Source organism: Triturus cristatus, chromosome 1_2 (genome assembly GCF_964204655.1).
Source record: "Triturus cristatus chromosome 1_2, aTriCri1.1, whole genome shotgun sequence".
NCBI classification, from domain to species: Eukaryota; Metazoa; Chordata; class Amphibia; order Caudata; family Salamandridae; genus Triturus; species Triturus cristatus.
This window is the reverse complement of record NC_140580.1, coordinates 1,134,561,278-1,134,575,980: the sequence shown is the minus strand read 5'-3', so window position 1 is coordinate 1,134,575,980 and position 14,703 is coordinate 1,134,561,278. Positions and strand designations below refer to the sequence as shown.

General features: G+C 39.0%; 1 protein-coding gene across 17 annotated transcripts in view; it reads right to left on the bottom strand.

The window, feature by feature from the left end:
• LOC146868823 (uncharacterized) overlaps positions 1-14,703 on the bottom strand; it is a 467,456-nt gene that overhangs the window by 440,636 nt on the left and 12,117 nt on the right. For 10 of the 17 annotated variants that reach the window (XR_014964983.1, XR_014964970.1, XR_014964977.1 and 7 more), the window contains exon 2: positions 11,760-11,931. The exons of 4 other annotated variants lie outside the window; for them this stretch is intronic. The gene's annotated coding sequence lies outside the window, so the exon portion shown is untranslated. The remainder of the gene's footprint in view (positions 1-11,759; positions 11,932-14,703) is intronic. 3 more of the 17 variants (XR_014964974.1, XR_014964993.1, XM_085613833.1) reach the window with 2 other exon arrangements.

Below are 14,703 nucleotides of genomic sequence, written 5' to 3'. Positions count from 1 at the left end.
ACATACTCACTGTGTGATTCTAGACAAACAACACTATCCCTTGCACTATGCCAAAACACATTTCTTCATCTAGAAGAAGTACTACATTTTAGTATAGAAACATAACATAACTCATTTCACAAATTCATAAACAATGACTGGTTTCTAATTCTACCAAAATATAAAAACAGCACAGTTATCTATCTGCAAACACATGAAAAACACAAATGCTTATCACAGAATGGTTTCTACATGCACACACACTGTCAATAAGATTGTAGAGAAAAAAAGTACTCCCTACACTTTAGCAGGAGAAATACATTAGGCTGATTAAAATCAAAATAGTCTACATACATCCCCTCACAATTAAATAACTTAACGCTTAATACCACAATAAGGTATATCTCTATACTATTTCCTTTTAAACATAGTGATAAATTTGCTGTTCTGGTCTAAGTGTATGCTTACATGCCTTTTTATCCACACTTTTAATGTTGCATCTTTTTATTATATTTATTTTTTTAAAGTATTGTGATGTATGAACTTTTATGGCTGACAGCCAAAATAAAGTTTTCTGACTGACTGAAATAACTTATCTTTCAAGTTCTTTTGTAGATTAAGAAGTATATCAGTCACTCACCATATTTTCTTTTACAGAATCTCTGCACTGTGCACCTCTCAGCAAAAACAAAAGAATGGAAAAGTTTCCCTTTCATTTTCCACACATATACATGTAAACATCAAATCACAATCCTTCACACATACCCCTAGTGACGTCCTCCAATGGTTTTCGTTACTATTCACCTGAGGTCCTGAAGAAGTGTCGCTCAACTTTGGAGCTTTCTTGACACGAAACATGTTGACCTAAGAAACTTGAATTGCCACCTGGGTACCTTAAGTACTGTTGTTGGCACCACTGTTTTTACCCGAGACCCAGTTCTAGTACTGAATAAATTCCCTTTATCGACCTGGCAATCTTTTTTAATATCACTTAGTCACTTTATTCATACACATAGTATTGATTGCCCATAAGAACATACTTCACATACGGCTTCTCACAGATCAAAAGAACTCCGCCAAAGTAGCCACCAGGCCCGTTGGATATTGCAGCGCCGGTCCGACGAGGAGCGCCCTATGATGAAGCATGACACCCCTAAAAAGGTGTGTGAGGGCATTAAAGATCTGGATATATGATCCCCTAGCGACAGAGATCTCTAGGCATACAGTGACACCTTTCACGTATGTGCCATTGAGAATAAAATAGAGGAACTGATAACCCTGTATATTTTTCAGTTGTAATTGAGGAGCATGGGTACCGGACCTCTATAAATATTAGCTCTTCAGTCCCCCCCCTCCTTGATTAGTGGGTCTGTTTTCTAGCCCCAGAAAGGTATGCACTAGCACTGAGTCTGTTTTCTATTACTATCACAAGAAGGTGTCACATGATTTGTATAAACTTTGTGTAAACACATACACTCGTACTCATGAACAAGGAGGTTTCCCTCCGAAACGCGTCGAGTGACTGGGTGTTTGAGATTAAATAAAACGTGCTGACAACTATTTTGTGGCCTGGACATCGTTTCTTGAAACTTGGATACGATTTGTTTGGATTTTGGGAGTCGCGACCCTGTCTGGGCCCGCCGCTGCAAGTTGCTAGGGGTTTCTGCGCGAATTTCGAAGTGGAGATTAATCAATGAGATAACCCCTGCCCGCCCTTCGTATAACATCAAAAAGCAATCGTGGAAAACACACCGAGACCACAGCAGTGTACGGGAGTTCGGGACTTCGTATGGAGTAAAAATTGAACGGATCGAGTACGTTGTGACCGGTGAGTGAACGTCAGACTTTTCAAAGAACGAGATAAACTATTTAAAGGGCAAGCGGAACGGGTGTAAGATTCGGCAAGTGTACGATTCAAATCCCCCGTAGTTATCAGCGCGGGCGCGTACAGACAGCGACTTTTACTACATCGATAATTATGCCTCGTCTAGAAATATGAAAAGGAGTGAGGCGGCAAGCAAAATTTTTAACTTTCAGACAATGGGACCACACAGTAGCATGATCGAGACAACGGGAAACCTAAGTGGTGGTACTGTTAAAAAAGAAATGTGGAATAAACTGTGGAAATTGCTCAAGACTGAACAGAACAAGTGGTGGGAATCTACCACCTTACAAAAGTATATCGAAGCTGGTCGTATCCCAAGAGGACTCAGGATATATACCACACATACTTTTAATGAACCAGATCCTGGTCTTGTGGATGAATGGGCCACAAATAGCCATCAATGCTCGATGGTCATGCTTAAGTTGTTGGTCAAATATGCCATCAAAGATGTTGAGAAAATGACTAAGGAAATTGAAGAACTAATTGAACGTTTGAAGTTATCCTGTGAAAAGGAGGAATTTGAAACAGATATGGCCACAATGGAGGGCAGGCTTGAAAGGATTGAAAAAGAAATTAAAGAAAAAAAGCAAAGAAAGTTTTTGCGCGATCTAGTCGACTATGAAAAGGGACAAGCACTGACATTTGCAAAAAAAATGACCATTTGCGCAGTAAAACAGTCTCTTCTGAACAAAATAAAGAGAAGTCTCTGGATGATATTGAAGTACAGATTGTAGAAGCCACAATAGAGAGACAGCAGGGAGTAGAAACACCAGAGGATGATGGTGAACACCTCGACTTAAGTCCGCAATCATTGGGACCAAAAGAACACATTTTAAAAGAATTCTCCCTTGTGGCACAAGGCAGATTAGCCACACAGAACAAATCCAATATGGGAGGTCTAAGAGGACGCGGAAGAGGAGGCAGAGGCGAGGGCAGGTCCAATACCTCTGCAAGAGAAGAAATACTAAGCCCTGTGGGAAGAAGAACAAGGGGTCAGAAGAAAACAAAATGAAGGACAACAAAACTGTCATTAACCATCTCGAAAAGGAAGCTCAATGAGGCTGAGATTGAGGTACTTTCTTATGGGCTTACTTTTTGTCCCTCAGCTAATTTTGAATATACACAAAGTCGGATTGATTTATTTCAATTTACGCGCAAACTCAGACTGAAAAAATGGTTTGCTACCAAAGTTAGAGATCAAAGAAGGGAAAATCAAGAACAACCAAGCAACATTAAGATTTGTGATGTTGATTTATTACATGTATTGCATGAGTTGGATGATGACTCCAACATCAATTATGATCCCATTCTGAATCTTATGGATGAGAACATAAGATTAGATCTTAACTTTGATAGTGGGTTCAGACCAAAATCAATCTTTTTACCACAAATTGCAAATGAAGCAATAGATATTTTTAAGAAGGGCTTTATTAATGAATTTGACAAGCTGTCTAAATATGTTAAATTTAGGAGAAATAATTTAACAGTAAAACAAATTGAAGCGATACAAAGCCTTAGTAATGATAAACAAATTGTAGTCAAAAAATCTGATAAGGGAGGAAATATTGTTGTGCTCTCAAAAGAAATGTACATTAATGAAGGTCTTTTTCAGTTAAATGATATAAGTAAATATGAAAAAAGCACCAAACAGCTATACGAAGCAAGCAATAATGAATATCAGGAAAGATTAGGTGATTGGAAAGATAGAGGCCTTCTGGAATTAGAAGAGTACAACTTTTTAAAGTGTAAATATCCCAAAATACCGGCCCTTTACCTGCTTCCAAAAATACACAAAGATTTCATGAATACCCCGGGAAGACCTATTGTTTGTTCTAGGGATAGCTGTCTAGAGAACACGTCTAGGTATGTAGATTTTTATTTACAACCTCTTGTACAGAAACTCCCTTCTTACCTGAAGGATTCAGGTGATTTTTTTACGTAGAATAGACAAAGTTAATTGGCATCCAGGCTGTTTACTGATGACATTAGATGTTAACAGCCTTTATACAAGTATCCCACATGAGAAGGGAATTGAAGCGTGTAGACATTTTCTAGGCAATAGATCTGTATCTTTTTTTATGCATACGGAAATGATTTTGGAGATGATAAAAACCTGTCTAACAAAAAACTTTTTTCTCTTTAATGAAGTAATTTATCATCAAACCCTTGGAACTGCGATGGGTACTTTCTTCGCCCCCAGCTTCGCAGGTTTGTACCTGGGCTGGTGGGAGGAGCAAGTAGTCAGACCTCTTGATCAATTTAAAACAAAGATCAAAACATGGGTAAGATACATTGATGATATCTTTTGCATATGGGAAGGCAGTAAAAATGAAGCCATAGAATTTGTCAGTGCACTAAATACAAATGCACTTAACCTTTCGTTTACCAGCCATATTGATGAGAAAACAATTGAATTTTTGGACTTAAGGATTAAGATCAGAGATAACCAATTGACAACGGCACTTTTTAGAAAAGAAACAGCTGGGAACAGCCTTTTGTATGCCCACAGCTGCCACCCTGGCAGTCTCATCAATAGTATCCCTTTGGGTGAGCTTCTCCGTGCCAAACGGAATTGCAGTACTGTTGATGATTTTGAAAATGAGAGTAGAACAATGTGTGAGAGGTTTAAAGAAAGAGGATATACAACGAAATGTATAGAGAAAGCTTTGGATAAAGTGAATGAGAGAGAAAGAGCTGATTTACTTAATGAGAAACCAAAAATGGATGAATCCAAAATGACAGGGAATGTACGATTTATAACCAACTTTAATGAACAATCATGGGAGGTTAGAAAAGCCCTGACTAAATTTTGGGATGTGCTAAAGACGGATAAAGATCTGGCACAAGGAATTTTGGATTATCCTCAAATAACCAATCGTAAACCTAAATCTTTAAAAGATATGGTTTGCAAAACATTGATCTCATCAGATACCAAAAAGAGTACTGTACAAGGGTTTTACACATGCGGCAGATGTAAAGCATGCAAGTACAGTAGCAATGTCAAAGAAGTCAAACTTTCTACACACTGTAAACCCTTCAAAATCCTTAAACATTTCTCTTGTAACACTGAGTATGCAGTGTATGCGCTTAGATGCCCCTGTGATAAGTACTATATAGGAAGCACAATACACCAAGCAAAGAAACAAGTGCTAGAGCATCTAAGAGCTATAAAGAATCTTGACAGACAGTATCTGGTGGCGAGACATTTTGCCGCCCACCATAAGAGCAATAACAGCCTCATCTCTTTTTGTGTCCTGGACAGTGTTCCAGTAAGAGTACGAGGGGGTGATAGAATCCAAGAACTAAGACGATTGGAGTCCAGATTAATCATTAAATATCACACTATGCAACCGGAGGGACACAATTGTGATGAGGCGCTTGCAGTACATTTGGGTTAATATAGTCTCCATCAAGTTGTGTGTCCATGACCATTGCTATGTGATGTGTTGTCCCGTTCTGAATTAAGTAGACGTAATATATTGTATGCATGTAAAACTCTTTTTTACTTTTTTATTGGAATAGTGTATGTAAATAGTCACAAACATATTTATTTACCTTTGTTATTTTTGATTTCACTCTTACAGGCCAGTGTTGAGTACTTTAAGGATAATTTAAGACAAGACTACAAAATTGAAGTACATAAGCTGGAGATATGAGTGAGGGAATTGCACAATGTGGAACGTGGAAGTATATATTTGAAAATAAATATATAGGAAACTTGTTCAAACAAAGCAAAATGTTCTGAAAAAAACCAAAAACTAACAAAAAACAATATATATGGGGCTGTGCATTATGTTGTAATTATAACCCTAGACACAACTCAATGATTTCTCTATTTTTATTTTATTATTTATCAGATTTCTTCTTTTATGTACATATATACAAAATGACAATTCTTGTCTCTTTCAGTATTTTTTCTTATATGAACTATTACTCTTGTAAATACTAAATCATTATTCATTGGGCAAATTCATTCTGTTCAATCTTGGCCAAAGAAAAACCTTTTTGAATATGGCTCTATTTAATTTAGTTAATCAATTACAATTGATATCAACAAAAAATGTTCATTTAAAGCATGGCTTTATTGGATCTACGCGCGTTTCGGCGTTCAGCCTTCCTCAGGTAGCCATGATTCTTTAGCTCCTTAGGCTATTGCTATGATGGCGATGTTATAAAACAATATATTCAGGCGCGCAGCGGGCGCTTTATCATCTGTTATTTGGCGCGGATTGACACAGATCTACATCGGCATATCTAACATTCTGAAGTTTCACAGGCTCCTAAATCTGGTTGTTGTTGGTGCAATATCATCAACTATTTTAAGGAGTCCCTTCAGCTGAGTTATATTCGGAAATCACAAGGGGTGTCGCTTGACTAATTAGCCCAGGCAGAAATGATGCTCCATATCGGGACGTAATGATAGCTACTATAGTTTTCCAAAGATACGATATTCAGGTGCTCACAAAGCGCTTTGCATGAAGATTACCGCTTCTGGGCTGAAGTGCCCCACCACAATCTAATTTCGTCAATGCTCCATGGAACTAATCACCGCTGTGTCAAATTCCGTAGTCAAGGTGGAAACGTGGAAGTATACCCACTGGGGTTGAACTGATATTTTTGCCTATAGGCATTGGACTTATTAATTGGATTTAAAGCGATTTATTGCTGTAAATACAATGAGATATGCAATAGCAAAATCTTGAAGCCGTCACTGTCAATATCGGTTTACAAAATGTGAGCAGTTAGTATATATCTTTTTAATTGTAATACTACGATATGCACAGGCATATCAAAATGAAATTATGTACATTAGAACTGCATACATTTGAAAAATGTGAGTTACAGTGCTAACAGGCTGATGTGCTTGAAAAATTAAAAAGTAATTTAGTTGCATGTTAAAACCAATGCCTCAACAATACGACAACGCTTGCGGCTCTAAAATGTTAATGACACAGTATAATGTAGTCTGTTTTCTAGCCCCAGAAAGGTATGCACTAGCACTGAGTCTGTTTTCTATTACTATCACAAGAAGGTGTCACATGATTTGTATAAACTTTGTGTAAACACATACACTCGTACTCGTGAACAAGGAGGTTTCTCTCCGAAACGCGTCGGGTGACTGGGCGTTTGAGATTAAATAAAACGCGCTGACAACTATTTTGTGGCCTGGACATCGTTTCTTGAAACTTGGATACGATTTGTTTGGATTTTGGGTGTGGCGACCCTGTCTGGGCCCGCCGCTGCAAGTGGCTGGGGGTTTCTGCGCGAATTTCGAAGTGGGGATATATATATGTGTGGCATGACCAGAAAGAGGGGCAGAGGTCATTGGTCAAACAAGGATTAACATCACCCAACGAACATGATAAAACTATAATCAATCTCACGTCATGTGTTCTGACCAAAGAGGATGAAGAAATCCTGAAGTTAGGCCTTTCTTATGTCTCGCCATGCAATATGAATTATGCCAATACCAGAAATGACATATACAAGGCAGTGAGAAAACTAAAACTGCGTAAATACTTTACCTTGAGGAGTGACTCTGATAAATCCGCAGACCACACCCAGGCCCTTCGGAACAAAGATTCATCTGAAACGTCACTGACGGCTGAACTTTTTGAACTTTGGGAAACCGAGGGAATGGGCTATGAGCAAGGAGGAGGCGATATATCATCAAGTATCAGGACGCCCTTTAAACCTCCATCTGTCTTTAACCCAATTATGCCACGTGATGCTATCGACATTTTTCATGAAAATACGACCCTACACATTAAAAAACTTTATAAAAAAACAGTAACACAAAAGAGGAAATACAACAAACGAACAGCTGACTACGAAGCACTTATGAAGAAATTGAGTTCCAATAATAACATTGTCATCAGACAGAGTGACAAAGGAGGGAACGTGGTTCTTATGACCAGGATAGACTATGACAAAGAGGCCTATTCCCAATTAAATGATCGTCAATGTTACGGAAAAAGTAATGCCAGTGAACTCAAATTCAAACAACAAGAATTTTTCCAGAGTTTGAGCAAATGGAAAAGTAAGAAATTGATTACTGAGGCTGAATTCAAATTTCTTAAAGTTGACTATCCTGTAATTCCTAAGATATACTTTATCCCTAAAATACACAAAGATGAGGACAAGCCCCCAGGCAGGCCTATCATATCCGCTGGGGGGGTCTGCTGGAAAAAACGTCTGAATATATTGATTACTTCTTGCAGCCACATGTTAAAAGGCTCTTGTCCTACATACAGGATACAGGTGATTTCCTCTACAAACTCCAACAAATCAAATGGATGGAAGGTTTCTGGATGTTAGCCCTTGATGTAACCTCTCTCTACACGAGTATTAGACATGAGGACGGCTTAAGGGCAGTGGCATACTATTTAAACCAGAGAGAAACCCTGAACAATGATCATAACAACATCTTGTTACATATGCTTGAATTTTGCTTGACTAACAATGTCTTTATGTATAACAACTTATTGTACCGCCAGCTTCAGGGAGTGGCTATGGGGGCCAGTTTCTCTCCAAGTTTTGCCTGTCTTCATATGGGCGCTTGGGAGGAACTGGTCCTCAGGGTCAAACATAAGGAAATGGTAGACAAATATGTGGTTACTTGGTATCGTTTCATTGACGATTTGTTCATCATTTGGAAGGGTAGTGAAGAACAAGCGAATGAATTCATTTCTAATATTAATGTTAATGACCTTAATCTAGCCTTTACTGCTATTATGAGCCAAACATCGGTTACATTCTTAGATACTGAAGTCTACATTAAGAATAATCTGATTGAAACTAGGTTGTTCCGTAAGAAAACAGCTGGGAATACTCTTTTACATTCGGGCAGTGCTCATCCAGCACACTTAATAGCCAGTATCCCATATGGGGAAATGCTCCGAATCAGAAGAGTTTGTAGTAACTCAGTGGATCTAGAAAGTGCACAGTTAGCTAGTAAGTTGAGATTTATTCAAAGAGGCTACTCTCGACATAGCGTTGATAATGCCATATCTAAATCTATGAAGCATACTAGGCAGGAACTACTAAGCACATACACGAATATGGCCTCTAGTGAACAGGTAACTCAAGGTCCAACCGGTTCTGATATTTCCCAAGGTGTGGAGAACAAATTTAGAATCATCACAGGCTACAGCAAACAGCACAAGGATATTTTTAGAATCATTAACCACAATTGGCCTATTGTTTTAAATGATCCCATAATAGGGCCTTCATTACCTGCACGAATTTCTTTAACGTTTAGCAACGCTATGTCAATGAGGGGCCACTTAGTGAACACTAACCCAGAAACAATTGAAAAATCTACGTGGCTTCAAACTAACACTGGCTTCTACAAATGTAAAATTTGCAAATCCTGCACACATGGGGTTAATACAAAGACATACCAGGATGGGTTCAGCAGTATAGATCATCAGATTACAAAATTGCTGACATGCAAAACAGAGTACGCTGTTTACATACTTGAATGTCCCTGTTCTCTAAGATATGCCGGCAGCACTAAATTGGCCGTCCACAAACGGATATTACAACATTTAAGGGCCATATCCAATCAGGATAATACCTACCCTGTCGCCAGACATTTTAGAGACATACACCACAGTGACAATCGCCTCCTCAAATTCTTTGTTATTGACGCTGTCAATGCCAGCAGACGGGGAGGCAATAGAGAAGCCAAACTCCGAAAACTTGAGACTCGTTACATTTTACAACTCGATACGAAAACCCCGAAAGGTCTCAATGTTACGGAGGACCTCTACACGTGTTTACCATAGCTGAGCTCTAATCCAAGTGACGAGATTCTTCTTTAGTCAAACAAATACTTTTGAGTTTACAATATGAGTAGGGTATCAATAATCGAACTCAACATTCAGTTTCCAGTGATGAAACCTAGTTAATTATTATATGTCACTTTATATATTGGATTTTTTAAGGTATTTTACAATAATATCTTTTACAGCTTTCACTAGTAATATTGTATATGTTTTTAGACACGGTAATTTTATCATTTATATTTTTTTATTCCTCACTCACCTCTTGCACTATTTGTTAATCTATAATTAGATTCAAAGGGAATAATATTCCCTTTTATTTGGGCACATATCTGTAGTGACAGTAACCTCCCTTCACAAGGGTTTGGTGAGACAGAACAAAGAGATATTTATTGATGACTGTTAGCAATGAGTAAGTTCAATCATCAAGGTGTGCATTATTGTCTTTGCAATTATTTCAGTTTTTATACAGTCATGCTTTTAAAATGGTTTTAGGAGATTTCTATGTTATCACTTACTATCTGGCATATAGTAGCCAAGGGCATTCAAGCCGTCAGTATGAGTACACACAAATGTGAATTTGCTACGGCAGATTGGGCATAACTCATCAGATTTACAGTATAGGGAGAATATTATATTATCTTGAATCATGGTGGTCTGTTATCAAGTCCCCTGAGCATGTCCATTCCATTAATACCATGGTAATTTAGACATTGAAAGGTTTTTTTTTTTTAACAATATTTTATTGATAAAAATGCAGTTGTGGATTTTAAACTGATATATTTATTTATATATTTATTTATATATATTTAATGTTCGGTATACTTATTGAATGATTTTGCACTACCAAAAACATCATTGCCATGAAAATTGCTAAGTTATGCACTGAAATTATTATTGGCTTATTTTGCACAGTCAGTGCTGAGGTTATATTGCAGTATGTTGTTTAGTTCTATGATTTTCATAGTCACATGACCTCAGCCTGAACTCTGAACTGTCTACCTTCACTATTTATTGGATCATTTTGAAATTTCACGTTGTCATGTGAGCAAGGCTCTTGGGAGCCGAAACGTCAAGACGACACTGCCAGCAAAATAAATAGCACTTAACTGGAGGTCCGTGTCCGTGTGGTCTTTGGAGCTGAGGTAGCGACATTGCCTTCTTCAAATTTCTTATCGGTTCCTGTGATATATATATGTGTGTATATATATATATATATCCACGTTACAACAGCTCCTTCTGGACAGCTAGCCCCTTGGAAAGTGGCGTACACGCCAGCGAAGCGACTGGCAATCCAATATCCAATGTACCAAAGTTACGTGCGCTCTCAGGCCAGTAAACGACAGATCCAACAAGTGAAGGTGACCAGGTTTATTTCATAACGCGTTTCGACTGCGTCCGCAGCCTTGCTCACATGAAACCGTGCAAAACAAAACATCATACGACTATATACACCGGACACGGCACTATGAGGTGTAAGAGTCGAAACAGGACTGTGCGAATAATTGTAGCCGCCATCTTGCAAAGGTCATTGAGTGAGAAAATAAGTACAAATAACGAAGTAATGAACATGACCAACAGTGCAGATACATACTCAGAGCAACATGCTAGTGCGCATACTTGATATGAGTACAAATATATATGGCGTAACAGGTTGAAAAACAAAAGCATCCTGGCCGCGCTACTGTGACAAAGACAAATGTCTAAATCACAAACGGCAGTAATTAGCGTTCGATAGGTAAAGTAAATGCCTATCTGAGACTGTTGCTGTAAATTGGCAATATGACGATAGATGTCAGAACATCTAACATGGGCGAGTGCTTTGCATAGATAACAATGTATCTGAATCAATTCAAGCATGCCGAATGGCTGAATAAGCCTGCCTGTCTGGCGCAATGGCTAGTGCAGCATTGTCTCTTAGTGCTAACATGTCCCAGATTGTGGTTCAACAAAACCTGAATATGTGTCCGCTATTAGAAACATGGACTAGGCAAAGGTCATAACAGAAATGATGTATACACAAGTCTAGGCATAGTGCTCGTGAAATTCCATTACAACCTATAAAACATATAAACAATAATCAGGAAATATCTGAAAAATGTAAATACATAATGTCCTTGATTCATGGATAGCCAAAAACCACTTATCCTGTCACTCTCGGTGCCAATCTTAGAGGTGTCCAGTCGCAATAGAGTAACCAATAATATCGTGATGGTGATAGGGTAACATCGAAGAAAAGGTTAGGCAACCTGTGAAGTGAGTAGGTACCTTCCTTCTCTCCTAAAAAGAAACATAATATGCAAGAATTAGAGTTAGAAGTTACATAATTGAAAGTCATCAATGTGACTGATAGTAGAAAAATTGATTTCTAAAAATTAGAAGAGATAAAAAAACATGGAAGAATAAACATTAAGCAGTAAAAACTACCAATCACTAAAACATATGACAGTAATAGTAGATGATAGACTATTCTTTTTTCAAATGTATCGAGAGTTCCTCGTCTTGATTCATACCCCCTGGAGCCTTGGTTTGAAGATCGATGATATATCTGGACTCTCTCTGTCTGAGTTTGAGTGTCCTATTGCCTACTCTGTGGTCACTTTGGACTTGTTCCAAAATGAAGTACTTAAGTAAAGAGGAGTCTGAGTAATGTCTTTCTTGGAAATGGCGTGCCACAGGATACTTGGGATCTCTGTTGGTAATTGCCCGCTTGTGTTCTAATATCCTTTTCTTGGCCATGAGGGTGGTACTGCCTATATAATATAGGTTACATGGACATTCTATCGCATATATGGCGAATGTGGTACTGCATGTGAGGAATTGGGTTATCTCTCTGCGGTTGGAGCCTTGTTTGTATTCTTTGCGTAAGGTGCTAGCAAAGCACGCTTTGCAGTGACCGCATGGAAAGAATCCCTTGAGGTTCTGAATCCTTCTCTCTTGTGTCAGGGTGATGTCACTATGTACCAGTATATCCCTCAAATTTCTGCCTCGCCTGTAAGTGATGTTGGGTCTGTTCTTAAGAGTGTGACCTATACTGTTATCGTTCTTGAGTGTATTCCAATTTTTGGAAAGAATGTGTTTGATACCGTCAGATTCTGAATTGTAGGTCAGAATCACTCTGGTCTCTGCTTCACTAATTTCCTCTGTTCTGGTAGTATCTTCTCTGAGTGTATCTTTCCTGTCCACCAGTGCTGCTCTACTGATAGCTTTCTTGAGGACCCAAGTGGGGTAACCTCGGAGCTTGAATCTCTCTTATGTCATCTCTGCACTTTCCTTATCGAAAGCTTCGTTACTGCTGCAGTTCCTTTTTGCCCTCAGCAGTTCGCCAAAAGGAATACTCCATTTGAGGGTGTCAGGGTGACTGCTGAGGGCATATAGGATGCTGTTACCTGCGGTGGTTTTGCGAAAGAGAGAGGTGTGTAGCACGTTGGACCTGACCTCAACTTTGACATCTAGATATTCGACCATGTTATCGCTGATGTTCCCTGTAAGTTGTATATTGCGATCATTTCTGTTCAGTTCTTCTATGAATTCCTGAGCCTCTGTGCGTCTCCCTTTCCATATAATGAAAAGGTCGTCCATATACCTGAGCCAGAGTTCTACCTTACTGAGGTTTCTGATGGTAATTTTATCCGAGAATATCTCTTCCTCCCAGAGGCCCATGAAAAGATACAGGTATTTTGAGTGAAATGGATATCACCTATAATTCAGCCACAGCAACAGGTTTTAGACCCCCTTCGACATTTCTACCGATCCCGCCATTTCATTAGTATCGCGTCTTGCCATGATGAGCTCATTTTCGGCATACGCATGGACGGGGTAGGTTCAGAGGAGGGAACACCCGTATGAAATTGTAAGTGGAGTATTCATTATAACTTTAAAATGTGTTGTAAGATTCTGAGCAGTTTGCTCAGTGCATTGAGCACTTTGGTCTGATGACAAAATATCCTTGTTTGTCTTTACAGCCCGGTTACTTGCGGGCATCCATTGCTCTTGCCAAGGGGAGTTACATTTTTACAGTGCTAGGTAAGCACTCCCTTCACAATAGATAGCTTTGTGTTTTATCGGCTTAGCAACATTATACTGGTGAGACCGCTACACGAGCATAATATATTTTGGCTAATACAGCTTATGCACGGAGTAAGCTCTTGTTAATTTGCCTACGATACTAATACATGACAGGGGCTCAATGGTGCATTAACAATTACATTTGTCTTGTGTGTCTGTTCTGTTTCTTAATACTTTTATCTAATCGATGTGCACATAGTGTTAGCACACTATGAAGCATAAAGTTCTATTGATGCCTATATCTGTGGTTGATTTCGTTTTCTTTTTCCTAGGCATGGTCAGGAGCAGTCTCCACCACACAGCTGTAGCCACAATGAGGGCACACAGACTTTTGCTCTGCCCTGACTGAAGAAAAAAGAGGGTATTTTAATGCTACGTATTTTGGTTTATTGTGCACCTCACTTGTTTGATGATTTTGGTCCTGAAGAAGCGCCACCGACCTTTTTGGCGATTTAGGCGCGAAACATGTTGACCTGACCTATGACCTTTGACACCTAGGCATAGTGTGCCTCTGGGGCGATGTTTTTACTGCAAAGGGTAAAATGTTTACAACTAAGCTGCAGATTTACCCTTGATTATTATTTTTCTATATCACTTTGCACGCACTTCTCTTACCCTCAGTAGACCCTCCCTTCACACATCCTCATGCACCATCCGGCAGTCCTAAAAAGATCTCCGACAAAGTGACCCTTCGGGGGCCCTGTAGGGAATTGCAGCGCCGGCCCTACGAGGAGCAATGCCCGATGATGAAGCATGACAGCCCTTGGGGTGTGTGAGGGCACTAAAGGACAAAGATAGATTTTTCTTTCTCCTTCTTTATGGGCTCTCCTTCCTAGGATTCTTTCTCCTTTTTCCTTCAGCCACCATTATGCCACAGCTGGACACCATAAGTCCAAGGATACATATAATATGTCCAAGATAAACGTCTTTATGTCAAGAGATTTCTGGGGAAGGTGTCCCGCCCTTACTGCAGTATTGGTCATG